The sequence below is a fragment of the Alligator mississippiensis genome, chromosome 4, assembly GCF_030867095.1.
Source record: "Alligator mississippiensis isolate rAllMis1 chromosome 4, rAllMis1, whole genome shotgun sequence".
NCBI lineage: Eukaryota > Metazoa > Chordata > Crocodylia > Alligatoridae > Alligator > Alligator mississippiensis.
Genome location: NC_081827.1, coordinates 163,139,877 through 163,164,832, shown reverse-complemented (window position 1 = coordinate 163,164,832; position 24,956 = coordinate 163,139,877). Strand labels below are relative to the sequence as shown.

At 49.2% G+C, this 24,956-nt stretch overlaps 1 protein-coding gene and 1 long non-coding RNA gene across 4 annotated transcripts in view; both read right to left on the bottom strand.

Moving 5' to 3' along the window:
- Positions 1-15,345, bottom strand: part of JUP (junction plakoglobin) — a 51,371-nt gene extending 36,026 nt beyond the window's left edge. Inside the window, exons 1-2 of one of the 3 annotated variants that reach the window (XM_059726950.1) lie at positions 15,252-15,345; positions 14,819-14,910 (exon numbers count right to left, since the gene is read on the bottom strand). The gene's annotated coding sequence lies outside the window, so the exon portion shown is untranslated. The remainder of the gene's footprint in view (positions 1-14,818; positions 14,911-15,251) is intronic. The other 2 variants (XM_059726951.1, XM_014604713.3) reach the window with 2 other exon arrangements.
- Positions 15,346-17,844: 2,499 nt separating this feature from the next.
- LOC109280435 (uncharacterized) lies at positions 17,845-24,503 on the bottom strand. The gene is made up of 3 exons (XR_002086758.2): positions 23,239-24,503; positions 22,903-23,046; positions 17,845-19,090 (listed from the first exon to the last, which is right to left on the bottom strand). It is a non-coding gene; the product is annotated as an uncharacterized LOC109280435 (long non-coding RNA).
- Positions 24,504-24,956: the final 453 nt, after the last annotated feature.

The following is a 24,956-nucleotide window of genomic DNA, read 5'->3' as shown; positions in this document are numbered from 1 at the left end:
TTCCCTTTCCACCACAACAGACTTACCAGCTGGACACAGCTCTCCAAGCTGCCGGGCTGTGCTCCTCACTGCCTATGTGCTGAGCTGTGGCTGCATGCATGAACAGCATTTATTGGCCATATCAGGCCAATTTCTTTATATCAGTGCCAATCCAATACCAGATGCATCACTGCATCTCTACCAAGAACCATGGTTCTATAGGACTATGGGCTTCAGCTCCTAGTGCCAACACTGAAGTTGCTCTCATGCAAGGGAGCTGCATTTACTGTCAGGGCTGTATCACACTGATCTTTCCAAAAGGCATCAGCAGGCCTTTCACTACAGGGAGTTTATTAGAATACAGTCAGCTAACCCAATTCACTCATTTCTTTCTGTTCACATCTTAATAAAGTCAGCTTTCCTGACTAGGAAGGTCTGCAACATCATTAGCAATTTTCATACATGCCAAAGGGACTGACATACTGGAAGCACACGTACATGTTCTCACAGACCACCACTCTCTGATTTCGCCCATATTTTCTTTGTGTTCTACTTATGGAGATAAGTTTGGCCAAAAGCAGTCTTTAAGTCTCAGGTGGGATGCCCTTCAACTGTTCCACCGGTCTTGCAAGCCAATGCAGCACTTGTCACATCAGGTAGGGACTAGTAAATCTGTGAACCTCTCTATATTGTTGCTAGTATACATATTAAAAAGGAAAGGACCAAAGCCACCCAGTGCTGCGTCTGTAATTTGGCAGAAGTATCCCTTGCTTTAGTTAGGAGTAGGGAACTATTTCCACTTGAGTAGATTAACGCAAGTGCCCCACAATCCTGTAACTGCATTGGAATTTAACCCAATGCAAGAGAGTTGCATGCAACCCCTACGTTACTATACCTTCTCCACCCCATGACCTGGTTTCCTCATTACTGGGATGTTTGGGAGTGAAGAGAAATTCACTTACATTAAACAAAGCCAGAGAGATTCTTTGGATGCAAACCAGTCCTTCCCATCCTGTCAGATATTGCACAGTCTGCCCAACATCCTGCCCAACACCCCACCCAGCACTAATCCAGGCCTCTTCTCTGCAGTTTAAGCTAAGAGACCAATGAACTAGAGGCGCCCAAGTGCCAGAAGCAGACTCAACACCCAAGAAGGGAAGGCATCATAGAATGTCTTAGCTACTGGTATAACGGTAGGCCCCTTTTTCCTCATCAGCTCCCGAGGTAATGCACCTCTGACTCAGTGACTCGCAGTTTCGGCGAAGCTTGCTATAGCGTCTGCTGCACAAGAGGAATGTGCCTGTGAACCCGCCCCTGCCCTGCAGCCCACACAACTGTAACAGTGCGCTGTGGGAAAGTTTGGGCTGCCCTGTGTGCTACTGGGCATCTCACACTGCCCTGTCCTGCAGGGAACCTGCAGGAGGATCAGGCAAATCAACAGCCTCAGGACAACAGGATCAATCTATACCATACTGAGAAAAGGCTATGCACCAGACCAACCGCAAAGGACAGCTGATGCCTCAAATCTTGGACACAAGGCAAACAGGAAACCCAGCTAGACTCAATTACCAAAGCTGCAGGGTAGGCCAGACCCTGGTTTTTGGCAGGCTGCTTCCTCCACAACATTAGATCTCCATAAAAAGCACGGCCCAGTTGTAGTCTTGGAGCCAACAGACTGGATGCTGGGGGTCACAGGAGATCAGGGCTCTGTGGCATTTGGGTGCCATAGCTGTGTGCATAGACAGCCCCTGCCCCAAAAGGACTTGCAGTCAGAGGCAAGATGGGCCCCAATTTACAGAACAGGGAACTGAGGCAGAGAGATTAAACTTGCCCCACACCAGACAGGGAGTCTCTAGCAGAAGCAGAGACCAAACCCAGATTCCCAGTCCGGAACCTTCACCACAAAATCATCCATCCTCAGTCCGAGTAGCAGACAGAGAATTAATTTTAGTTAGCTCCCAAGAACGAAAAAACAAAAACAAAAAACAAACTCACAAGAGTTAAGACTAAACAAAAATGGTAAGGAACTGTTGTAGCCAGAGAGAGGCTCCCTAGGGTTAAATCCAACAGGGGGCAAACATTATAATAATCTAAAAAGGTTAGGCAGGGAATCAATACAAATGCAATTAAGAGGAACAGATGCAACTAATGTGTGTTCTCAACCTCCCTACCCCTTGTCTAGCAAGTTAACCCTACTAAACTCTAGGCATTCGGGGAAGGAAAGTTGGGGTTTTTTGTTGTTTTTTTTTTTTAATATTGCAAAAATCTTCAGGGCAGGGCCCACCTCTTCTCGGGTGTTTGTACAGGACACACAGGATACACAGGATGGATCCCTTGCCGGAGCCTGCGTGCATCTGTAGAGGTAATGCCCTCAGTTTCACGGAACCCATTAAAAAAAATCCAGGCTCAGAGCGACTCGATGCAGAGCTGGAGCAGCCATCTGTGCTCGCAGCTAGAAAAGGCTTTCAATTCCAGTAAATCAGATAGCAACTCTTTCTGGGCAAGATCAAGTCCTATTGTTGGCAGGTGAGGAAAAGGACTTCTCTTGGGGATGCAGCTTATGGCTTAGGAAGTCACTGGTCACGCTATGACACAGGGCTCTTAGCTTCCTTCTCACCAGTGGTACTTCCTGGAAAACTCAGCAGGCACCTCACTCAGCTGTCATCTATCTGCACATTTTATCAGGAGGAAACAGACTTGAGCACTTGGCTCAGGGCTCAGCCTCATGCTGATCAGCCCTCCACGCATGCCTGAGGCAGGGGCCTCAGAAAGCAGATTTCTCCAGGTCATTAATGGACATGCATGAAGATGCAGCCTTGCGCAATTAGCACTAATGCTTTCATTTAAGGAAACCAACAGAAATGTCAGGGCTAGGAGCCTTGCATGCGCCAATTCCCTCATTAATGCAAGTTGGTTGTCCTCATTAGGCACATCAGTGGGAAAAATGAGAGAACTTGCTGCTCGCCCATGAATAGGAGAATCTGGCATGGCCACTTGAATTGCCCGAGACATCAAAACAGTGCAATTAATCACAATACCTCCATCTGGATGAGAAAGATTTGTTTTATTTTTTATTTTTTTTAAGAGAATGAAGAACACACAGTCCCTTAAGAACACAATAATTGCACGCTTTTAAATTTAGGCTTTGAGGCTCACATGCTATTTCCAGCTCAGATAATCATGCCCAAAAATACAACGTTCTGCTGTGCAGCCCCGGTTTTGTAGATGAGATGGGAATGAACAAGAGGGGAGAACAAAAGGAATGCAAGGGCTGTTGTGTCCTAACTTAATTTCTATATCCAACCGCATTACATCTGTAAAGTTCAGATGCTTCACAAGAAATTATAAGCAACACCAGTCAGGGCCCAGCCTGTCGGAGCGAGTTAATGATTTGTCACCAGTGCCCCGACTGTGTGTCATAGTGATTACTGGAAGGTTGTTTAAAGTGGCCAAAGGTCTTTTTACCACCAGCTAAGCAAGTGCACTTTATGCAGTGATATGCCTTGCTAAGTCAATGCCATGAAGAGTCCAAAGGCAGGATCGCTGCACATTCCTGAAATAGCAACCGCAGACAGATGCAACACCCAGAGACGCAAACAGCCACCCCCCACCCACCTCCCCTCTTCCTCTATCCCTCTCCACACAAGAGTGGCCAGAAGAACTGGCTCTTACTCAGACTTACTAATCGAAATGATGTAATTGGCATGTGGGTCCTAATTAGGGAGTTTGGCTCTTTCCAAAACTGACAGAGCCTTCAACGAACTCAAAAACAGCCAAGCTCATCTGTCAACAGGTCTCATCTGGTTTCATTACTCTGGAAAAAGTAGAGTCAAGTTCATCCTTTCCAGCTGCATAGGGGATCCAGAGAGACGGTTCTCTTTTTGCAGCTGGAGCGGCTTTCCTACCTTGGCCATTCACTACTGCTGAAAAGCAGAGCTACTTTTCATCCAGAACATTTCCCAAACATTTCCTCTCCATTCTAGAGGCTGGGGAACTGAGGCACAGAAACACAGCAACTTTTCTAAGGTCAAACAGGGAACCTGGAATTTATTTTCAGCTCTTAAATCCAGTATCTCACACACGACACCACATTACCTCTAACAGCAGAGCTGTAGAAAGGTTATTTTTATTTACTTATTCTTACAGCTTGCTTCCCCTCCCATGGGTAATCGCTTTGATCAACCAGGTGTGGAATATTATAAAAATCACTTAGCAACCCAAATCAATCTACTCTGCCCTGCTATCAGCTGTGGGCCTAAAGTAGGCAGGAACCAAGGGCTTTTGCTCAGCATGCTAAAAAAGCAGCTCAAGACAGGTCTAGTTTAAATATTGAGAAGCCGAAACTCACAGCACTCTGGCTAATGATGCAAACACATCTGTACACAATAGCATCTGGAGGAGGAGTTTGCAGCTTTAATGCGAGACTCCTGCCCTTTTTGTAAAAATGATTTTAGAACCAAATGACTTAAGCATTAAGAAGTGCCTAGAGGCCTGGCAGGAGCTGCAGAAAAACCAATCAGGGATGGCAGATTTAGAAAGATATTTCAAATCTCTATCTAATTAGAAACATTGCTGCCTCTCATGGCTGTTTCCCTGGCACGGTTGTTTATAAAATACACATTATTCTTACACAAGAGATGGGGCTGTGGCAAGGTTTGTTCATCAAAAGAGATTTCAGACAAGAGCATGACACTATTCCTACACCGTATTAAAACTTCAAAGCCTGAATTGCCATCGTCATTTATACGCTCCCTTAAAAAAAAAAAAAAAAAGTAATGGGTGTCAAAACGCTGTTCTTTATCTGTAGCAAAGCTCTTTGTTCCATGAACAGCTGTAATACGGCAATGGCTCAGTAGCCAGCACCTTACACTCTGTAGACAAAAAGTAATGGATTCAAGCCCTACCCAACCTCAGCCAGCAGGCTCCCTGACCAAATGAGAGTGCTTACACAACACTAGACACACAGGGGCTTTACACACTTTGCAGAGAATACCGGCACCAGAGATGCTCGGACAGCATGCCAATGCACAAGGTGCACAAAGCTAAGCAAGAGGTAGAGAGCTGGCACCACAAGCCAAAACCTCGGGTTTCTCAGGTCTAGTTCTGTGGAATGAGATGCATGCAAGAGACATTTTCCAATGAGAGCAGCAGACAACACTTACTGTGCAGGTAACACTACTGTCTACATTACGCAGGTAATAAGTCGCCTGTGGACATTAGTTAGCACTCACTGCCTGCACTTTCCAATCGCAGATCCCAAAGCACTTGGAGACGAAGGAGAGAGACCAACCTTTCCAAAGACACTTCACATCTGTTTTCCCCAAGGTCAGACAACAAGCGTCTGCTAGAGCAGAGAACAGCAGCCCTGCCTGCCTTGCAGTTCAGTCAAGTCTGACTGCCAACTTCAGCTGTCACTACCACTGACTATTTAAATTACTTCAAAAGGACCTTCTGGTACCTGGAGTATTTGAAAGGCCACACAAAACCCAATTCTATTCACAAGGAACATAACATGAAGTGTTTTCCTAGCACTTTCAGACTCCACAATTAATGTGACATTCAAATGAAGTTTAACAAGCTAATTAGAACAGGCAAGGACATGCCCAGAAACATTTACATCAGACTTGTGATGTGCTTTTTGGTTGTGCACACAGCCAGATTCAAAGAGCAGCAGCCTGCCCTTACTACAGGGGAGAACCTGAGCAGACCTTCTTCCTGATATTTGTCAGTAAAGAAAGTCCCCCCTCCCCGCAAAAAACCCAAAAAACAAAGAATATTGGCTTCCATCAGGATATTCCCAAAGGGGTTGGCTGAAGGGTAAAGGAACTTCACAGAATCAAACACGTCCTTAGCTTTTTGCCAAGGATGTCCCAACTAGGGCTTGCCATGACCATTATCACTCGTTAAATTGTGACTTGGTTTTGCCCACACTCAGGCTTCAATGCATTTTTCATAATGTAGGTATGGATGAAGGCATCATCAGATACCTCTTCCCCCAGCACAGCAACCCTGGTATAGTCAATGCAGTTCAATGCATTGTTTTGGAGCCTTTTTGCTCTTGGTCGTACCACTGAGCAACAGAACAGATGCCATTTAAGCACCAATTTGTTTAAAAGTTGCTTATGTCAGGATTCAAGTATTTATGGCTAGTTTTCCCACATACACACCCAGTACATGCTACTCCCCTATGTCATCCTGTCTGTCTCCTTCAAATCACACATTACATGGGTCCTGCTGGATGAAAGAAACGACCATCTCTCTGCGGAGAGCTACTGGCTACATAAAACTGGCAAAGCATTTCCAGCATTTTAGGTTCTCCTCAAACATGAATGTAAAGAAGTCACAGCTCCTCAGAAGAGCGGGCACAGTTCTAATAACTGGCAAGGTCTGGTGGACAAAACACCAGAAATAGGGTTTACGACTCCAATTCTAATCCCATGACAGCCACCAACTTAGTGCATGACCTCAGGCCTCTCATACCTAGGGATCACCTTAAGTGAAAAAGTTGTACCAGTTTAAATCAAGATAGATAATTAAATGGATTTTGTTAGGCCAGCACAAACCTGGGGATGAGTACATTTGTTTTGTTTTACGAGTGGCCCTTTCCAGTTTTGCTTCTATCAATTAGAAATGGACGCTATTTAAACCTAAATAAGTGGCTGTCAACCCCTGCGCGAACACACCTAAGCCTGTGCAATTCCTTGCTGTACCGAAGACCTCAGCTTCCCTGGTTGCAAAATGGGGATAAAAAGGTACTTGGTTTCTTCTTTTGAGTGCTCAGATTTCAATGGATAGGCACCATATCAGGCAGAATGGTTTGCTGAAACCCAGACAAAGCTAAGGGATGGTAGGAAGCCATATACCACTAAGTCCTTGTACACCAGGAGCATGCAGGCTTAAAGGAGAAACCATGAAAGTGGAAGAACAAACAAGGGTGAGAAAAAGTCTTGCCAGCAAACTGGTTTATCCCAGTGTCTGAACCAGACTGCAGATTTGGGGGTACCGTGGAAGGCCAGGTCATGAGATTAGGACACTACCATACATTAATGTTAAATAAATGCTGCACTGGGGCCAGAGGCAGTGTTTTCTAAGGTCTCCAACTGCAATCAAACAATTAGCTTCAGAGGTGCTAGAAGTGACTGATGTTACAGATTAGAAGCTAAAAAACACTAGAGAAGAAATGAGCACACTCCAAAACATCTCAGCTCTGCTGGAAGCAGCCAAGGAGCTGGGAGGTGTTCATGTTTCTACACAAAAGATCTTCCCGAGCAGGGAGAAGACGGTGCAGAGCTGCATTTCAAGCAAAGTTCAGCATGTCAAAGTCATGATTTAACCAACATACCAATGTTATAAATGGAGTTTCTCTTTCCCAGTTCTGAGGCAATTGTTCAAGTAGCCTTTTTCTGCACAGGATTACTCATAGTTGGAGGTGCTCCTGCAATATCTAGGCATCATGTTGCTTTTTTGGCCATAACGCGCATTTTAGAGAAGTGCGGTCATATTCATCAAGGGCCTGGGTGAACAAACTGATTCCAGCCATTTAAAAGGGGGCCAAGATTTACTGCATGTCAGCTGTTCCATGGTGGTTGTTCCTGCACCCATCCTTACTCTACAGTAAGGAAAAAACTTAAGTCAGGCAGTTTAGCTCTTAATAAAAAACAGGACTAAAACAGCCTAGAGGTTAACCTTCATTTACTTTGGAATACAAGTGGACACATAGACAGTTACCCCAGAGCAACTGATACACAGTAACTCCATGCCTTTTAGTTGGCTGAAATTCATCAGTCTGGCCACATCTCAGTTTTTAAATCGCATCCATCATAACCCAGCTTGGAAAGGGAGGAAGGCTGGTGGTTTCTTCACAAACTAGTGCTGCAACACTTAAACCTTTCCCCCTTCAAAACCAGAACAGTCCCAATCACCAGCAATGCTGCGGAAAAAGGGATTTTTCAATACCCTGCTCTCAGGAGCAAGCACCGAGACCAACCAAAACCTGTCTGCTTAAAGAGTTAAGTCTCCTAGCCATGCAGCCCTCTTTCAAGAGGACCAATGTTCGGTGTTGGTCTGGTTCAGCCAAACGCTGCCCAATAGCTTCCAAGGGCGAGCTTATACTTTTTGACAGTACCATCCGAGACAAGCTGGCTTGCTGTGGACACGCCCATCACTCATGGACGACGAGACAATAGACCATAAAAATCTATTGTTCGAAACTAGCTGCGGTGCATCAGCTATTCTGCTCTGGCCAGTCGGATCAGGAGGTTTCCAACAGCCCTGTTCCCTGAACTGCCGTAACTCAACTTGCCTTTTTTCTTTTTTTTTTTTAAAAACCTCTCTCCCTCCCCCCTCAAAAAACAGCCAGAGTAATTTGTTTGCATTAACCCAGCCACCTAAAACCAACAAACAAGGAGAGCCAAATGTCAAGGAAAAAGAGTGGGGGGGAAGCTGTTTAACATGCCACGAGCTTTTTTGCTTTCCTTTATCTTAATGGCCAAACCCACTTAGCCAAATGTGCAGTAAAATGGGTTTTTCATGACATTTTATAGAAACCTTCCAAGCCAATGAATAGTTTCAGGCTTAGAATGCGCAAAGACAGTTTAATTGGGCATTTTGTACTTTTATAGCCTACTTCAACAAACATTAACAAAGGACATGGAAATGGACCTGAAAACCTCTCCAAATCCATTATCAGACAATGAACTGATCAATTTGAGCATCCTGCCTTCATCACCAATGGCCTTTCCCCTGCAGAGGAATAGCAGGGCCCTTGTCAAATGCAGCCGGGACCTGCCATGCACAGACCCCACTTTGAGAGACTGCTACAAGGTAGAGGCTACTGCCCCACAGAGCTGAAAGAGAGAGCTGCTGTTCCCTGCACCCTACACTTCCATAGAAGATCTCATGTTTCATCTCCCATGGGAGCAGACAGACATCCTCCACCCAACTTGATGGGTGGCAACAATGAATACAACATAAGCTCAGAGTGAGGCCAGATAATGACTCAGTGTGGACAGACTGACTAAGCATGGGCATTTCTCCACCCTACGATCTCCTCAAGAATTAGATGGCAGAAGTAGGTGAACAAAGCTTGAGGTCTGAACACAAGCACTACTGAGAAATACTAAATTTGTTGCAACACAGTCAGTTTGAAGATAACCATTTGAGGTCTCCAAGTTAACATTTTGACAGGGAGGTGGACCAGGTAGCTGCTGCTGCCTCAGGACAGATGGACTCTGAACATCAGTTTCAGAAGAGCATGCTGGGCTTTTATTCACAAGTCCAGAGAGGGAAAGTTGCAGAAAAGCAGCATGGCAAAATCAGACCCACTGTGAGAAGCACGTCAGAGATAGGGGCAGTGGCAGTCTCTTCTACAACCTGTCTCCTGTAGTGCAGAAATTATTTGCATACCATACGACTCCTCCTCCCCCCTCCCCTCAAAAAAGTTAGCCATCCAAAATTTGGGGGGGGGGTGTTTTAAGCAAGGAAGCCAACTGCCACATTGGAATGGAAGTATGGGGACACTGGAACAGCTGCCAGGGGCCGTACTCCCATCCATGTTGCGTGCAGGAAGAATGGAGATTGTGCACCTCAGCACCACTCGTCCTCCCCTTCCTGTTCAGCCAAAAGTTCAAGGTTTAACCTCATCACAGCCGCTGCCAAACTGACAGCTAGAAGGTGAGGGTAAGCGATGCTGAGGGGTAGACTCTGTCCTGCTCCATGTCAAGGGCAGAGGAGGTGCAGTCAAACCCTGTTTCAATTCTTCATCCGCTCCTGATCTCTTCTGCAAAGCTGATCCTGCCAGAGATGAGCTGCCTGGCCTCCCTTTCTGAACTTGGTGGGCAGTGAGAAATGCTTGCTGCATCCTGCCAGCCACAGAGGCCAAGGACCTGTCAGGATACTGAGTGCACTCCTCTTTTCAAAATTCAGCTAAGACTCTGGGAGAAAAAAACAAAACAGAACATTTTCTCCTCATGTTACCTTTACCAAGCAAAGTACATGTCTTAATTGGGGGCACAAGAGAGAGACAGAGAATATGATATCATTGTAGATGCACTATAGAGACTTGGCAGTTGGCTTGGCCAGTCTAACCCTAGATTTTGTTTTAAGAAAGGGGCGTACATAGCTCTTGTCTATGCTCACATGGACCAGCTAAGTCCAGATACACACCAAAGAGATACACACCAGCAGAATAGTCAGGCATGCACCAAAGTGTGACCCCCAACTGATGGAGCAGTGCCAACAGCAGCCTTTGCATACACAGGAACCTAAGACTAGTAGAGAGCCATCATCTCCCCATCACCTTGCTATCCTACACTACCACATTAACATAATCCCTTTCATAATCTTGCCTGGCAAGCCATCAGGTATTTGTGCCTCCCCCACCCTCTCCCAGCAGCTGTCCTAGTGAGAGACTCTCCCAAACCCTCCCTGATCACATAGGATCTCACTTCTTATTCCCAGCCTGAATTTATTCATGGCCATTTCATTCCCATCTGTTCTTGTGCTAACTAGCTCCACTCCCACCCTTATGTTTTCCCTCTAACAGATACCTGCGAGACCAAGCTTCTACTGGTATTTCTTACACTGGGTAACTTCACCGTGCCCACAGAGTGGCTGCATCCACATTAGGGAAGTTTGCCAGTGAGTTATATACTGGTATTCTTGTACCGGTTAAGTGCCTTTAGAGGAAAGACAGTCTAGGTAATCATAGTATCATAGTGCTTAGCGGCGGAAGGGACCTAAATAGATCATCAGGTCCGACCCCCTGCCCTGGGCAGCAACAGGTGCTAGTGTTGTATCACCCCAGCCAAATCTGTCCAGCCTCATCTTGAAGACCCCCAAGGTAGGAGAGAGTACCCCCAAGGTTTGAGAGTAATTTTCAAAATTAAATGCCGCTGGAGGTACAAGGTCCATTAGGAAGGGAAGAATTTCAAGGAAAGACGGGATTGCCTGGTAGAGATTAACTGAACAGCAGCAGCATCCAACTCCTTGTGACAAGCAGTATACACTGCACTAAGCTCATCCAGGAGCCAATATCCACCAGCTGTAGGCAAGAACCTTTTAAGTTTTGAACAGGGCAAGGAGAATCAAGCAACAGATGCGACTTCCTACAAGCCCCCTGGGTTGTGAATGGAAAAGCCTTGCCCATTGTACTGACAGCCAACTGCTTCTTGGGACGCAGGCTGCAGTGGCCTCAAATTGTTTGCCACAGGAACCCTAGTGACTGTGGCTATTACAGGCAACATTAGAATTGCAGTCTGCAAACAAGCACCTGGCTGTGGGACGTTACAAAGGATCACAGTGAAAAATAGACAGGAACCTACAATCATCCCCTGCCATTTTCTTTTTCCTGCTTTCATATGCCCTCTGCCCTTCTTTGGTCCAAAAGAAATATGGGAAGATGAGATTAATCCTGTTCTTCCAGTCCAAGAACTAGTGCAACCAAAGGGTAAAGTACTGCCCAATAGCCACACTGGATCTAGGTAGCTATTCCATGGTGCTCCAAAAGAAGCCAATCATCAGCCTCCCCAGTTCACAGATGGGAAAGCTGAGGTACAATGAGACAGTGACTTGCAGTGACTATGCGTGGGGCACACCCAGTTGGGCCTTCCATTTCACTTCTGCAACTGTCTCCCTTTGACTTCTCTCATCCAGCATCATAATCCCAGGACTGGCAGATTTCAACACTCTGCTTGGAGGGCCCTTTGACATAGCAGCACCTGACCCATGAGGTATGAATCCTCCTTAATGTCATCCCTGTTGTATTTTTAGCGACCCGATAGAAAACCTGAGGAGGGGAGGAGAGGGGGAGAAAGCAAGTAGCCAGCTTGTTTCCCTCCTGGCAGAGTTCAGGATGACTCATTTCAGAAGGTTCCCAAGGCACAGCCCTTGCTTTTGAACACACCTATAAGCCTCGCCTTTCAAAACCTCACAATCCTTCTGTCTGTTGCAGTGATGGAATATGCTGATCTGCTTGCTGGGAATACACCCCAGCTGAACTCAGCCCTGCCTCAGAATAAATAGCCGTTTGCATTCAGATGGTTCAGGGCAGAGAAAGACCCCAGAAATAAACAGCAGGTTTTTCAGCATATCTAATCTCCATCATGAAAATGCCTGTCCAGAGGTGGAGCGGGGGGGGGGGGGGGGAGGCATCTTTATATACAGACACTCAGCAGGAACACCAACAATAACAGATTTCCTAGAGAGCTGGATGGTATTGTGAAAGGACATTCGACTCTCCTTAATTTCTACCCAAGAAAATGGTCAGCATTAGGAGGTCTCTTCTTTTATAACATGCCTGTACTTTCTGCAGATGAGGTCCAGTGCCTGCCAGGCTTCACTAACGACATCCACTTGTAAGTGACTGACAATGGCAACCTTGATTGAGAATCCCAAGTATTTTACAGCTTTACCCGCCCCCCAGCTCAAGATGTCCACTGCCCACCACTTCCGAAAGCCCAGATGCTACGGCTGTTGAGGGCATTAGAATGGATCCCAGCCCAAAAAGGAAAGTCCAAAGAGTGCTACATATCAAGCCACTTCACATCAGAACAACTGCCTTAGGCCTTTGAAACCTGTTCCTGGGATCTCCATTTGGATATTTCGTACAGTGCCATGCACATCGCCTACAGTCTTTTGCATAGCTGTTATTCTTCAGCGTAACTTAAAATATACCCTCCCTACTGAGAGCAGCCTACACTAGGGCACTGACACAAAAAAAAAATTTACTAGAAGCACTGGCAGAGAGCATCTTTTCAAGCTCCTCATACAAGAGCTTTTTTTTTCCTAGGCAACTCCCAGCAACACTCCAGAACTATCCTTTCATCTGTGCTATAAAGCTGATTAATTAAGCTAATCATTTAGCTAATGCAATTAGAGCACCCTCTCCTCTCCCAGTGTCAAGGCTAAGACAGCAAGGGAGTATTCTCCCCCCCCCCCCCCCAAAAGCCCTGCAGCGTAGCAGACAGCACACTTCTAATTTTACCGCACGAATTCCTTCTCCAGACTCCATTCCTCAGCTTTTTAACCTGAACTCGGAAAATAGAGGTTGCAGCATATTTCATATCTTCCTTACACACTTGACTGACTTCCACACCAGCAGCACTAACTCCCTCTTGTTTTAAGGCAGTTTGTGGTACTCTGACAGACACCCAAAAGCCAATGTGTTCTCATTTTCTCTCTCTCACATGCTTCTCCAACATCCTGTGGAGTGCAGCAAATAGGACAAAGCTCAAAGAGGAGCAAAAAAACTTGGCTCCGAGGAGTCTGACAGACGCTGGGCAATGCCCTCCCCTTCTCCCTGGAAGGAGCACAGAGAACAAGGAGGCACAAGCTGCCAAAACCCCAGAAGCAACACTGAGCTGCTGACTATGTGGCAAACAATCCTGACACATCCTTGCACAACTCAAGTGTCTATGCCCAACAAGCTGCAAGACCAGACACCTCAGTACTCTGCAAGTTTCCAGCAGTTCCTTCCCAAGACCTCCAAGCGCTTCTGAAACCTCAAAAGTTAAGCCTGACAAAACTACGCGGTAGCACTTCAGGATTCTCACTGCACAGCTCAGGGTAGTGTTGACAGATAGGCCCAAAGCGACTCTGGCAAGGTCAAACTGGGAGCTCCACAATGAATCCATGCACAGAGCCTGCATCTCCAGTTCCCAGGCCTTTGCTTTCACCATCCTTCATCCTGTCAAGCCAGCAGGATTGGTGCCATAATAGCAGTCAATGATATAACCCAAGGTTAGGGCTGCTGAAAGGAAGGGGAAGAGAAACCTATCAGTGGATTCTAATGGAGGGAAACCGAAACAGCAAATGCTCCCGAATACACACATAATCACTGTACTTACTGGTGTGTATTGCAAAAAGCCACGCAATCACATACCACTTTTTCCAAGCAAACCCAGAAAGCACCATGCTGCGATTGTTTTATAATGACCCAATACCATACAGCAGCATCAGAAACCAGACATTCTCCGATACCTAGATTATAAGCAGCTGCACTACAATCTCTTCCTGAAAGCCGCTCATGTGTTGATCTTCTGCCCTGTCAATTATACAGAGGAATGGTTTTAAGTGCTTGGTGCTCATGCCTTGGAAAGAAATTGCCATCTTATGTCAGCATATGGAGAGCTATGTCTGAACACTATTAGACTCTTCCTCCCAAAACAGTCAGTGAAACAGCAGTTGTACTGTCACGGAAAGGCCAGCCAAGTAAGCAAACTTGCTCCTCAAAGAATCTGCAGCCGGAAAAGAGCAACAAAACAGGAAAGCCCCATTATGCGCTTTACAAAAAGGAACATTTGAAGGACCAGCTGAAGTGAATTTGGAGAGGATCTCGCTCAGTGATTTCTGTCATTTGCACCGATCAAGGCTAAATCAAGCTACCTCACTTGTTCCCACGATTTCCCAAATTAGCAAACAGCAAATGAAAAGCTGAGAAGTCAAGCTGCCAGAGCCAAGAAAAACCCAGTTTACACCACTCATCCTTAATAAGCAGCGGAGTCCTTCCGCTGGTTGTACTGCATGCACTGGGTCACGGGGCCCACGTGCTACTCAAGACAGATAAGAGCCTTCCAACTCTCAAGATCCCATCAGGATCCAATTTCTCCTTGCAACACAACTTCTAGCAGGAAGCTCAGCTGTAGCCTCGCACATGCCACGTTCAAAGGGGCCGGGGGGGGGGGAGAGCAGAAACCAAGGCCATTTGCAAATGCTACTGTATCAAGGGGTCGGATGCCAGAGTTGTATTAATGTTATGCCTACAAGTTTGCTTGCAGCCCTTAACTGCCGCGCCGTTGGTCAAAGACACACTAACAGCACCACACACAGCACACACACGTACGTCGATATACCAGCTCAGCGTATGCTCCTTCCCCAGGCGGCGGCACGAGTCCACGGGATCGACCCTCCTGGACGGCTGGCAGCTGACGGTCCCTGCAAGCAGGTGCGCACCTGTTACCCGGCCGCCGGCCACGCGGCGACGGAAAGGGGCCAGGCCGGGAGCGCAAGGCGCCTGCCCCGGCCCCTCCCGGGGGCACAGCTCGGGGCCGGCCCCTCGTCCCCGGCGGGATGCCCCCGGGGAGCCGAGCTCAGAGCCCCGCAGCCAGGGCTGGGCAGAGCCGCGCTCCCCGCGCCAGGGCAGAGGGTGCAAGGGGGGCGCCGCCGGGCGGGCACCGGCACCGGGACCCAGGGGCGGGCGGGGTAGGGGTGAGGCTGAGCCCGGGGACCCGGCTCCAGGGAGGGACACGGCGCTGCTCGGCCGCGGCCGCACTCACCTGCGCGCCCCGCGCTGCGCTCTGCCCGGCCACTGCCCGCGGCCGCCGCCTCCGCGAACAAAAGGCAGCCGAACCCTGAGCCCGCAGCCCGGCCCCGCCCTCCCCGCCCGTCCCCATGGACACTCGCCCCGCCCACTCACCGCCGCCCGCTCATTGGCGCGGCTCGCGCTCCGTCATGCCCGCAGGGGTGGGGTTCCGTTACCACCCGGTCTGTGTTGACCGGCGGCCCATTGGCCGAGGCGCGTTCCGCTGGGGTGGGGGGGGGGGGGCAGGCGGGGCCGTGATTGGCTGGGAGGGTTCGGAACGGGAGTCGAGGGGATGAGTGAGCCAGGTGGGCTGGGGAGGGCGTGGCGCGGGGGAAACCCACGTGGGTGACGTCATGCAGGTGAGGGCGGGGCTGAAGGCTGAGCGGGGCTGGGGTGGATCAGGGCCGGGGGGAGGGCCATACAGCTGCCCTCCAGCCCCCTCCCCGGCCCTGTGTCCCAGGAGCCTCCTTCCGCGGCCCCGATCCCTGCCACGGCCACAGCGCGGTTCCCACCGCGCCGCATTCTGTTCCCCCACCTACTAATGACCACGGTGGGCCCCTGCCCATGGGCAAGGGGAGACCGGCTGTAGGAACAGGTGGGCGTTAGGGCTCGGAGAGGGATCTGACACCATGGGCAGCTCCCTGCTCCCCCGGGCACCCTCAGCAATGTCTGCCCCTGGTTGGGTTGATGGGCCAAGCCACGTCCAATGGCCACACGTTCAAACACCTCCTCTGGCTCCATGCTCATTGCAGGAGCACCTTGCAAAGCACCTTCCTCCTTCTGCAAGCCCTGGGTGCAAGCACAGCAGGTCCTTCTCTGCTCCCCTCCCTTCATCTAGACGTGGCCACCTTTCTCCCGGCTCCCACTCTGATGGCAGCCTGCTCCTCATGTCTGCACCAGCCCAATTCCTCCCCATTTGTCTTTTAGCCTCCTATGAAAGCATTGGTTTCTCCCTTGCACGCCCCCTCAACACAGCGCAAACCCAGACAGGACTGGCTCTGCAAACAATGTGACAGAAGAGAAATTGAAAGAGCGAGTCACTTCTACACGCTAGCATCACGAGTCCGGAGGAAAGGCGAAAAAAAAACATATTTTCTCCAATGATCAGGAATGATAAAGGACTTCCTATTAAAAAGCAATGAGGAAAAGCTGTGCGTGACCCGAGGGGAGAGGAACGAGATGGTAGGAGTTGTGTCTCGCTATGTAGCAACCTGCCACCCTTTCATGGGCAATAGTGACAAATGGACAGGAAAAGAAAAAAACCCAGTGGTAGTGCGAAGCCGTCGCCAGGGACACATGCAAGCAGGGACCAATACCTCAGGGTTCCATCTCAGTCGCTCTTTGATAATCCTTTGTCTGGCTCGAAACAGCAATAAAGTATCTTGAATGTGAAATATCTTGGGAACCAAATTATTTCCTTCTCAGAACTGTTTGCTGAGATACGGCGCTGTATGAAAGACTCGGTATTTCAACAGTGGTAAAATGCATCACGTTAAGAGGTGGTAGGAAGGGGAAACAGTAGGACAATGTTTATAGGCAGATCTAGGAATTTGAAAAGGAGGTGCAGGAAATGCCGCTGGTGCCACAACAGACTTTGAAGGCCCCCCCACCCCACCACAGACAATGCCAGGTAGCAGCTGCTGAGGACTTTTTTAAGTTCACAAAGCAGGTAAGACCCCCTCCCCCCCAACTCTCAGCACCCGCTTCCTTCCCCTCCCATTCACCTCTCCAGCAGGGGTTGCCTCTGGGTGCAAAAAATGGGGACCCACCCACTGCCGCCATTGTTCCCTGCTATCGCAGGAGCAGGGGATACTCCAGAGCTGCTCCTGCCCCACTCCACTGGGCGGCTTTGGTAAGTGGCAGCATCAGGCTTGGCCAGGGATAATGACAACATATGGGTCCCTGCTTCCAGTGCTTGCTCCCAGATTGTGGGGGACACCTGGGGAACTAACAAGGAGCAGGAGCACCTGGAAGTCCACTGTCAGTGCTGTCCTCAACTAACCTGGAGGCAGGTGAAGGCCCAGGATTGCTCCTTCTCTCCCATGGTCTGGAAGCAGGTGCTGGACAGGGCAGAACATCTACTGATACCACCGTCCTGCAATGTGCCTGGCCCTCTGTGCATGTGCTCCCCACAGCTGGAGCCCCTGGCCAGCGGGGGAAATGCAATGGATGGGGAGGGAGCAGGAACTCCTCTCTGTCACTGCCACTGACCCAGCAGCCCATTCAGCCAGTCCCTGCAGCCCTTGGCTGGATGGAGCAGGATAGGAGCAGTCCTGTGGCTTCCACCACTCCCTGGTCAGCTACAGACAACGGCTGCAGTGGGCAGGCCCCCCATCACTCAGCTGCTCCCTGATTTATCCCCCTGGGTGTCTCACTCCAGCCCAGGGCTCCAGCCATGTCTTGGACACGGCAGGAGACCCAAGCACAGGGAGATGTCACACTGGTGCATGACATTTACTGTGGAATGGGCATGCAACCATGCCACTGCACCCCCCATAGATCTATCCCTGACAATGGTACAGTGCAGAAAAATGGCAGCACGCCGATTGGGTTTCACAGGTTTGGGGTTCAAACTGGGAGTCAGGAGCCTGCCTTCTATTCCTTGATCTGTCATTGATTCCTCAAGGGACTCAGGCAGGTCACTTCAGCCACAAAATTTCCCCAATGTCAGTCTCTGATTTCAGGCACATCAATTTCTGGGTGCTCAGATCATTGCCCTGATTTTCACAGGAGTTGCATAATCACCTTGGAAAAAGCAGGCCAAGGAGTCTTAAGTTGAACACCCACAATCCCTGGACACTTTTGAAAATATTGTCCCTAAATACCCACATTCGCTTCTTCTTCTTCTTCCCTGCTCAAATGAGGATAATGAGACTCACCTCCCTTCCGGCAAAGGGGGAGGATTTATTCATTACTGCTGGAATGTGCTTTGCGATCCTCCCACAGAAGGTGTTACTAGGAACACAAAGCGTTCTATTTTCCATTTTTAATTATCAGAGGCCTTCTGGCTGCCTCATATTTGCAAAGAGCTTTGAAAGCTTCAGATGAAAGCTGCCAGAGCAGAGCCAAATATGACTGTGGCATTACTCATGGCTTGCACAGTTTGGAAACAAACATGTGCACAGCAGATATCATCAGGTGCTTTTACAGACAAGACGACCAGCCCAGGCAAGGCATGGCCCTGCACAGCAACTTAGGTGAGGCACCTGTGTCTTTCTCCACACAGAGAGTTTCAAGACAATGCATTTGGGTCCCAGTGTAACCAAGCACTTGTTCCTGGAAGCTAGGAGTGTTCTGGCAGGAAGCATGTGGCCTGACTACAAGGTGTAAGGACTGCTACCCTTGGATAGCTTCACAAACCACAGAACCAGTAGGCAAAGTGGCTGCCACCATTGTCCTGTCTCTTTCCATTTCCATTCAGGTTTGCATTTTCCTGTGATTTGTACATTACACATTCTTCCCAGCCACCCCCATTCTGGGAAAGCAGGGATGGAGGGGTCTACCTGTCTAGCAGGATTATCCCCCACCCCCAGAAAGAACATGCTTGAAACCAGCTGCCAATTTCAGCCTCAATGGGCTTTGCTCCGGTTTCACAGTGGTGGCACAGAGATGGAGCCCTGCAGTCACCTGCCTCCTGCACCTCCCTTACTGCCATCCGTGCCCATTCCTTATCTCTTCTTACACCTTGGCTGGTTGCAGCGAAATGATCTTCCTGGCACAATCTTCCCTCCCCCCATCCTTACAATATCTCTGCTCACCTGTCAGTTATCACCTTGGTGGGACTCTGGGCTCTGTATTCATATTTTCCTCTGCCTGTAGAAGGAAATTTTATTAACCCCTTCTCACTCTGCTTTCAATCAAATCCACATCCTGAGTACAAGCAAGCAGCCTTGCACGTGAAACCTGTTGCAATCATTGCTGCCCCTAAGACATTGCTGAGAATTTATTAAGAGGGGAAAAAAACAACTTTTGTTCTCAGTGACCTGCATATAAAGCAAAACAAAAAATAAAAGACCTCTAAAACAAGAACTTGAGTCATTTGTTGTTCCTTTCTGACGCACAGAGCTGGCCTGCAGGGGTCTTATTTTTCAGTGCTGCTTGTTTTTTTGGGAACTATTAGGTTTTTCCTTTTGCTTTTGACAGAGGTCTCCTTGGAGGACCAAAGTGAAATTTCTCAGCCTCTGACTGAAGGGGCCAGGGTGCTACATCACTAACTGTTGGCTATGCAGTTCGGTCGAAAGAGCATCACAGATCATTAGCAAGACTGATCAAGAACTTCCTCACAAGCTTGTTAATAATCACAAGCTTCACTTCCTTGGCACGTAAGAATCCTGCTGGTTCTCCAGAGGGGCAGGGTGGAGGTGGAATTAGCTTGGATTCCACAAGCCGTGTCCCTCCGTGGGTGTAGGCAAGGAACGCTGCAGTTAATAACCTCTTGTTCTATCCCAGTTTAGGACCAAGGTATATTTAAGCACCATTCTGCCTGTTTCTATTCAGGGTTGGCCCTGGGGCATCTGTGCAGGTTCCCAGCTGTGGATTCCCCACCCTGCCCATGGCCAAAGTCCCCCGCAAAAAACAGAGGACAGAGAAATACTGGACTTAGCTAAATGAAGCAGAATATGGAAAAGGCAGGTCTTGGAGGCTGCCTCTGCACCTCAGAAAGAGCTGGGGTGGAGGGACCAGAGGGGTTCCCATGCTTTTGTCACCATCCCAGCTCAATTGGCAGCCATGGACTTGCACCGCAGCATGCATCATGAATATGAGCCGGCAGTGCAATGTTGTAGCCAGTAGGGCAAATGATACTCTGGCCTGCATCAATCGATGCATCTCCAGCAAAACCAAGGAAGTGACTCTTCTGCTCTACTCAGCACTGGTGAGACCGCAGCTAGAGTACTGCGTCCAGTTCTGGGCACCACTCTTTAACAAGGACGTGGACAAGCTTGAGAGAGTCCAAAGAAGAGACACCTGTATGATCAGAGTCTTAAAAGGCAAGTCATACAAGGAAAGGCTGAGGGATCTGGGACTCTTCAGCCTGGGGAAAAGAAGGCTGAGAGGGGACCTGGTAGCAGCTTACTGCTACATGAGGGGAGTACAGCAAGGGCTCGGTGAGCAACTGTTCACCAGGGCACCCGAGAGGAAAACCGGGAGTAATGGCCACAAATTCCTGGAAGATCAATTCAGGCTCAACATTAGGAAAAACTTCTTCCCAGTCAGGGTGTCCAGACTGTGGAATCACCTACCCTGGAGCTCTTCAAAAGGAGACTAGACAGTCACCTTGCTGGGCTCACCTGACCCCCAGTTATCTTTCCTGCTTGGTGCAGGGGGCTGGATCCGATGATCTTCCTCGATCCCTTCCGACCTTACAATCTATGAATCTATGAATCAGGGTAGGCTTTACAGTTCCCCTCTCCTGCTTTAGGAGGAGAACATGAGCCCCAGAAACTGGCCTACAAACCCCACATCAAAGCTAGTCCTTTACCCCCATCCTGCCCGTGAAGAGGCTAATCTGCCTCCTGTCTCCTGCCATCAGGTCCTGAAAAACCGGGAAAGCACCACTTTCAAGAACTGGGCCAGTTCTCCTCCTTTCCATGCTACTTCACCAGGGGGGGAGTGCATGTCCCACATGCCCAGTGCTCATTGATCTCCTGGTACCAGATTAAGCAGCTGACAAGCGGAACAGGAGCTGCACATGTGTTTCCCACTTGGTGTGTCCTGCCCAGGGATTAGAGTACAGAGATCTCCCCTGTGTTCAGCACAAGTCGGATAACGCAATTATCTGCCAGCACACTTTGTAGCTGGTCCCTCCGTAGCCCCTTTTCAACCGTCAGAAGGAAGACTATTATTATAACTCCATTTCCTGACAATGCTAACAGGCTTTGGTTCATAGCCCCATTAAAAAACATCAATGCACTGTGCTTTCCTAAAGTCATTTGTGAGAAACAAGCCCATCCGCACTTTCCTCCATCTCCCTCGGCAGAATTCAATTGAATCCGCTAATGCACCACGGCAATGCTTTGGAGCTGGCCTACATCAGAGGCCTGTGGAAATAATGATCAGCTCCAAGAGCCCCTCGCTGTGCACACAGCAGCCAAAGTGGTGTGCTAGGCTGTTCCCATCCCCCTTATGTGGCTCTGGGAACATCCTGTGATCCTTCCCCAGGCTACAATGCCAGGGTGCAAACTGGACAGGAGCATGGGGCTGAAGTGGGGGGTGTATTATGGGCAAGTGCTGGAGAGAAGGATTTGGCTTTATATGAGGACAGATACATTAGGGATTAGCACTTCCACCAGCATCTCATTCACCATTATAACATCAGCACCAGCACTGGCTGAGGTATAGGGAAGGAGGAAAGCAGGGAGATGTTATCACTACCTTTGAAGTTGTCATTGGCACCATACACCAGGAAGTGGGGCTGTCGACAGACAACACAATTCTACCTATGTAAAAGGGTGGGAGAGGTGGGTTACAACTCCCCAGTCCAAGCCAGGTGACCTGCTGCAATTGTTTCATTTCATAGATTTCATAGACATTAGGGCTGGAAGGGACCTCGGAAGATCATCGAGTCCAGCCCCCTGCCCAAAGGGCAGGAAGTCAGCTGGGGTCATAGGATCCCAGCAAGATAAGCATCCAGTTTGCTCTTGAAGGTGTTCAATGTAGGCGCTTGAACCACCTCCGGTGGCAGGCTGTTCCAGACCTTGGGGGCTCGGACAGTAAAGAAATTCTTCCTTATGTCCAGCCTGAAACGGTCTTGTAGTAGTTTATGACCGTTCAACCTAGTCGTCATCCCTTGGGGCACTCTGGTGAACAAACGTTCCCCCAGATACTGGTGGTCACCCCTGATAAACTTGTAGGTGGCCATCAGATCACCCCTGAGCCTGCGCTTTTCCAGGCTAAAGAGCCCCAGGGCTCTCAGCCTGTCATCGTAGGGTCTGCTTCCCTGACCTCTGATCATGCACATGGATCTTCTCTGGACTCCCTCAAGCTTCTCCACATCGTTTTTGAATAGTGGAGCCCAAAACTGGACGCAGTACTCCAGCTGAGGCCTCCCTAAGGCCAAGTACAAGGGGAGAATGATGTCCTGGGATTTGTCCATACCTATCCCATAGGACATGGAAGTCATACCAGGTATCTTACTGAAGGGTGAAACAGTTACAAAAAATCCTTGGTTTCACTTACTGTGGGCTGGAGTGGACACACAAAACAGTTATAATGGATCAGTTTGGGAAATGGAAGTCCCTTCCCAAACCCTTTACGTGCAGTGTAATTGATTTTTCTGTCCATGCTGTAGGGTGTAAAATGTTGCCAAATCTGAAAGGGAGCAACATGCACCCCCTTTCTGCTGATGGAAGAGACTGGACAACAAGCTGGGAAGCTCTTTGGGTCACAGGTCATCTTTTGGTTCTGTGCTTGCACAGCACCAAACACCACTGGGTTCTGGGTTTTACAGCGAAGCAAAAAGTAAAGTTACTGCAAGCAAAATGGGCCACAGACTGCAGAGCACCACTTCCACTCCTGAGAGGAATACAGAGAGAAGGGCAGACCCACTGCTAGGGAAATGGGATAATGCACCATACAGTTCACAAAGCTAACCTCCCACCCCCAGTCATATTACTGCCCATAGCTACCTTCCTGTGTTGAGTCCTTTCCTGAGGAAGGCCTTTGCTGTTTCTGCTTGGAAGGAGGCTTCTAGCATGCTTCTGGATCCTCAAGCTAGACGGGGACGGAGGGCAGGCCTGAGGAGTCAGGACTCCTGGGTTCCATTTTCATCCCTAGGAAGGGGAAAAGATCAAGAGGGTTAGAGGAAGAGGGAGAGACATACAGAAAGAAAAGTCCTGGGTTCAGTCTCTAGCTCTGCCAGTGGCTCAGTGACCACCAGGAAGTCTCTGTGCCTCAGTCTCCCTAGCTGTAAAACATGTGTGCGCGTATGTATAACACCACCTTGGTCATGACCCTCATCGCACCTCCCCAACCTTTCTGTACACTCCAGGCCTGCACAGCGTTGTGTGCACTTGCTCTCCCCGCCCAACCCAGGCTCCAGCCACAATGAACAATGCCGGGCAGTGTGAGCAATGGGGCTGGCGGCACGGTGACCTCACCTCCTGAAGGCTGCCCGCGGAAGGGAGAGAGACGCACGGCCACCACCCACCCCTCTGCTACTTGAAAAGCTTTGATTGTTTAGCTGCATGAAGAGACAGGGGATGGGGGGAGGGAGTCCTGGACACTTTGTCTTGCAGAGAAGAGCCCTAAATTATTAATGCCCCAAGGCCACCCGAGCCATTTCCGCCGTGACCTTTCAGGAGCAAAAGGACCCTTTGCAGTCAGCCAGGACACTCTCTCTCTCTTTGCTCTATGCCTTGCAGGCTTCCTGACCATCTCTAGTTCCCCAAGTCTCCCAGCTAGGACAATAAGGTTTCCGTTCCTCTCGCTTCGAGGGCTGGCAATACTGGTGATGTTCATCACAAGTCTCTTGATTGTGCTTTTCTTCAAGCTCTAACACCTGGGGTCCTGGGAGACCCTTAGTTTTCTTTCTTTATTTTTTTAAGAGGAAATGTCTGGCTTTTGAGTCAAGAAGAAGAGATAGAAAAAAGTACCCCCAATAACTCAGACATTGGGAAGCAAATAGAGAGCCCCAGGATTTGTTATTATTTAAGATCCCATGATTTTTAAGCCAGTCTCATGATTTCAGGTGGAGCCACCTCACAATGGTTGAGTCTTGATGCAGCCCCTCTGCCACTTGTCTGGTCCTTCATCAGTAGGGTTACTACCCTCCTGCCGCCATTCCTAACTGTGACCCAAACCCAGGGAGCAAGAGGGAGACATATGTACAAACTCTTTGCCTCCAAAGCAGCCGAAAATTCCTCCTTTGAGACCACTCTCCAAGCCCACCTCAGAATCACTCTTCCTGGTGGCAGGCCACATCTCACTGCCTGCCTCAGCTGCAGCCAGGCCTGGATGCTGAGACACAAAGCTAGAGCCACATCTCCCTGGCAGGAGGAAGGGGAGCCCTTGGCTTCCTGCGAAGGTGTAGGGCTCCATCAGAGCTGGGGTGGAGCGCAGCCCTCCAGGCTGTTCCTGTAATAGCCACCATCCATGCCAGGTCCTTTATGCTGACGTTGACCCAAATGCCTCTTCCTATGGTCTGAGCCCATGAGGGATCAGGGCACTCACATGTGCTGTACATTTTATTCCCTGTACATCAGGGATTCCAGTTAAGCTGAAACAAAAGCCCCAGGAACAGAGGAAGGGGAGCCTGCAGCAGGAACCTTCCACCCTGGCAACTAGCCTGGAGACAGAGGGAAGCTTGCTATTTAATCACAGACTGTTACGCTGTACACGCTCAGCCGATGACATGTGAGAGGCCAGAAACCAACACCAGTGCAGAGGAACCACAGGCAGTGAGAGGTAGTGGCTCCCAACCCATATGGGACTGGGTCTAGTCTACCCTAGACTGCCCAGCTCCCAACTGCACAGCTCATCCGTGTTGGGCTGCTCAGGGGAATGAGTTTCTCACCTCTGGTTCATTACTGTTGAGTGCCTGCAAGCTCTGTGCTGCACATATGGCTTTTTTGAGCAGCACTGGGAATTCAAGCACTGTGAGGCCCGGGAGGAACCAGCTGCTCCTGGTTGCTTGTCATGGTGGGCACCAGGTCTGGTCGAGCTCACTGGTGGCTGAAAGGTG